Source organism: Aotus nancymaae, unplaced genomic scaffold (assembly GCF_030222135.1).
Source record: "Aotus nancymaae isolate 86718 unplaced genomic scaffold, 86718_ANA_hifiasm-v0.15.2.pri h1tg000008l, whole genome shotgun sequence".
Lineage (NCBI taxonomy): Eukaryota > Metazoa > Chordata > Mammalia > Primates > Aotidae > Aotus > Aotus nancymaae.
The window spans coordinates 3,482,069-3,486,285 of record NW_026988419.1 but is presented as its reverse complement, the minus strand read 5'-3'; the positions used below and the strand labels follow the sequence as shown (position 1 = coordinate 3,486,285).

The following is a 4,217-nucleotide window of genomic DNA, read 5'->3' as shown; positions in this document are numbered from 1 at the left end:
GCAGACTGGCTGAGCTGGGGCCGTGGTCACCCAGGCCGCCACTCCTCTTTGCTGATTCTCAAGAGTTCTGGGTGCAGTGAGATCTGGTCCACAGCTTTTTTTTTTTTTTTTTTTTTTTGATAGAGTCTCATTCTGTTGCCCAGGCTGGCATGCAGTGGCATGATCTCAGCTCACTGCAACCTCTGCCTATCGGGTTCAAGCAATTCTGTCTCAGCCTCCTGAGTAGCTGGGATTACAGGCATGCGCCACCACACCTGGCTAATTTTTGCATTTTTAGTAGAGACAGTGTTTCGCCATGTTGGTCAGGCTGGTGTTGAACTTGCGACCTCGTGATCCGCCCACTTCAGCATCCCAAAGTGCTGGGATTACAGGCGTGAGCCACCGCGCCCGGCTTGGTCCACTGCTTTTTAAATGTCCTGGGTGCATAAAAATTTGTCTTACTTAAAGCCTTGGGCACGAAGATTCATCCATGGTATAAAAGGATGCACTTTTTGAAACCACATAAGAACATGGAGAAACTGAACACAGCGTCCAACAGCAACTTCCTATATAGTAGATTTCCGAGGAATAGTAGGGCGGAGGCGCTTGGCCACGACGGGAAAAGGTAGGGCGCCGGGGCATTGTGACATGCTCTGGGTAAGGGCAGCTTTTCCCTCCCAGTGGAGGCCCGGGCCCAGAGGGGCGAGGGAGCCGGACTGGACATGGAGCCGCGGCCGGGCGCCCAGCCCTGCAGGGCCCCCGAGGAGAGGAAGGCCGAGGCGCAGCCACCGGCTCCGGCCCAGTCTGTCGAGGGCCACGGCCGGGTGCTGCTGAGCAGCGAGCTCTGGAAGGAGGATGAGGACGGCCTGAGCCTGCAGAGCTGTCCCGGGGACGCCGCGGCCGACCAGCTCCCCGGGCCCTCGTCCGCCCGAGTCATGAGCGGCCACATCAGCGCCGACAACTGCACCGCACGGTGGCCCAAGCTCTCGGGCGACAGCTCCATGAACCGCGACGACGGCCCGGCCACGAAGTCCAAGCGCCTCACCGAGAAGCCGCGGCGCTCCGGGCCCAAGGCCGAGGACCCGCGCGAGGCGCCTGGGGCTCCGCCTGGGACCCCCGACTCCGCAGCGGAGGACACGGCGTCTGGACGCGGGGCCCCGCAGCAACCACCCGAGCGGGGCGCGCAGCTGCTCCTGGTCCTGTGCCGCGCGGCCGCGCTCCTCACGCAGCTGCAGCGGCTGCAGCTGCTCCTGCAACACCTGCGCTCCAGCGACCGCCGCCCGCCCGCCGCGCTCGTGGGGATCGTGGTGCAGCCACGGCGGGACGAGGAGGCCGAGGCGCGCCGCTGCATGGAGTTCCTGCTCAGCCGCGTCCTCGCGCCGCACAGCCCCGCCGTCGAGGTGCACACGGCCGTGTTCTGCCCCGACCGCCCCGAGGGCACCCTGGACGTCCAGCGCGCCACCAGCCAAGCGCACAGGGTCTCCCTGGTGGATCGGGAGACGCAGACGGATGGTGAGGGGTCGGCGCAGGGAGGAGGGCGCCCCGGGGCGGAGAAAGCTCAAACATGCAGCCCTGGACCCCGACTCTGCCGCCCCGCGGGGTAGAGGACAAAGCCCCTGAGTCACAGCAGCTCTCCTGGTGCCTTTTGGGTACTGTTGGGATGGAGAGGAACTAGAGTTCCTCCCGCTGTGCTCACTGGGGCAATCTCAGCCTCAGAAGTGTTCGAATTAATTCGTAGGGCTACGACCCCCACTCACTCGTCCCACCCACTACTTGGGGCACCGGTTCTCAGGACTTGGGATCTCGCTTTTGTAAGGTATCTGGGATTTTGTAGGAACGGGGCCCCACTCCCTCCTCTCCACATTCCCCTCTCCCTTGCTCGCTCCTTTAATCTTCTCCTCCAGGAAGGGATAATAACATTAAAAGCAGCCTCCTGTGAGCCAGGCACTGTTCTAAGGGCTTTTCACCTGGATCCCCTAGCAACCCTCTCAGGTGGAACTTGACTAGACTAGCTGGCCGACTGCAGGACTCTTCTTCCCAGCCTTTGAGACCCTTCCTGTTACCAAATCCAGACCTGTGGCCCACGGGGTGAATTTGTGAGTCTCAGGTCCCTGGGCAGTCCTGTACCTACCTGCCAGCTCCACCTGCCAGGGGCAGCAGGAGGGACCGAGGAAGTGCTCTGTGTGGCAAAATTCAAAGCTCAGGTACCCAGGGTCTGCCACCCTCCAACTGGTGACCAAAGCAGGCGTCCTCTCTGTGGACCAGTGTCCCTCCTGTGTGGCATGTGAAGGGGAAGGGCCGGTTGATGTCCAGGGTGCCATCCAGCTCAGAGATATCAGCTTCAGGACAAATGGTGACACACTTATTCTGGGTGTCCAGGACACCAGAACCATCAGAGACCTTCTGGGAGGAAATGTTCACAGACTCAAGACCTTATCCTGACTGTGTGATTTCAAATTCCCTTCCCTACCTAGTCAACTGCATTTTCGCATGACCGGCCCGCCTGATTAGGAAACCCCCTTGCCCGTGGACTAGCTCAACTGTGATCCTCAGCCAGGGCCAAAGAAGTCCCAGTCCAGTTTTGAAAGCAACCCCTTGGTGATGAAGCCTTGAAGGGGCCTGATCCCCCACCACACACCCACCTGCGGCTCTCACAGCGTCCTGCTGTCTCCGTCCTCCCCTCTTTAACTTCATCAGTTGGAGCAGCTTGCATTGAGTCCCTACTCTGGACTGTGGTCTTCTGTGGTTTCCACCATCTGGGGAGAAGACAAAGACAGAAATAATTCTAATGTCCTTCAGAATATGACCAGTCTCATACAAACAGGTGCCCTGGAGCTCAGCGAGGGAAGGATAGATTCCAGTTGGGGAAAGCCTTTTTTTTTTTTTTTCTGAGATGGAATCTCACTCTTCTGCCCAAGCTGGAGTGCAGTAGTGCGATTTCAGCTCACTGCAACCTCTGCCTCCCTGGTTCAAGCGATTCTCCAGCCTCAGCCTCCTGAGTAGCTGGGACTACAGGCATGTGCCACCACGTCTGGCTAATTTTTTTGCATTTTTAGTAGAGACAGGGTTTCACCATGTTGGCCAGGCTGGTCTCAAACTCCTGACCTCAGGTGATCCACCCACCTCCACCTCTCAAAGTGCTGGGATTACAGGCGTGAGCCACCGCACCCAGCTAAGAAAGGCTTTATGAAGAGATGGATCCACTTGAGATGGGGCTTGGCCATCTTGACCAGGTTTCTGGACTAGGAACATGTGCTCAAGCAGAAGGCAGTGGAGCCAGGCACAGTGGCTCACGCCTGTAATTCCAGCACTTAGGGAGGCCAAGGCAGGCAGATCACTTGAGGTCAGGAGTTCGAGACCAGCCTAGCCAACATAGCAAAACCCCATCTCTACTAAAACTATAAAAATTAACCAGATATGGTGGCACATGCCTGTAGTCCCAGCTACTCGGGAGGCTGAGGCAGGAGAATTGCTTGAACCCAGGAGGCGGAGATTGCAGTGAGTTGAGATTGCACCACTGCACTCCAGTCTGGCGACAGAGCGAGACTCTATCTCAAAAAAACAAAAGAAATGGGAATGGACACCAGGCAGCTAAAAACAGCACACACCCACTCCGGTTGGCTGTGGGTCTGCAATCAGGACCGTGCTCACCCTCTGCTTCTCTCCTTTCCCCTCCACCACCACCTCCACACAAGAATAAATGTTCGAGTGACCAGCAGAGAGAACTCTCAGCTGCCTCAAGCTGCAGACTTCCGGCAGATCTTAGCACTTGGATCCCCGGGGCAGTGGTGACCAGGGGTCAAACTAGCCTCCTGCCCCCAGGGAAATGCATGGGGCACTGCTCGTTGTCACAGTGACTGGGGATGCTGTGGTCTGTTAATAGTGAAAGCCAAGAAGGCAATGCACAAGACAGACCACACAATAAAGAACCATCCCACCCAAAATGCCAAGAACATCCTCACGGACAGTCACTGTCATCTGGGCTCATCTGTGGGTCTATGGATGCTCGGCCGCACTGGCCTTGCACTGGGGCTCACATTGCCCATCATGGGCCATAGGGATCCCTCTTGAAGAGTGGAAATCGCACGTGCTAAATGACCACATACTGGAGTCCCCATTTTCATACTGCCAGGGGCAGTTCTGTTGACACATCCACGTCTCTGCGGTTAGGTCGTGGAGGCAGGGACCAGGTTTTTCTCTCAAATCCTTCGCAGCATGTTCCAGACTCTCATGAATGA

The 4,217-nt window shown here is 57.6% G+C and overlaps 1 pseudogene; it reads right to left on the bottom strand.

Moving 5' to 3' along the window:
* Nucleotides 1-463: 463 nt before the first annotated feature.
* Nucleotides 464-2,372, bottom strand: LOC105704691 (uncharacterized; annotated as a pseudogene).
* Nucleotides 2,373-4,217: the final 1,845 nt, after the last annotated feature.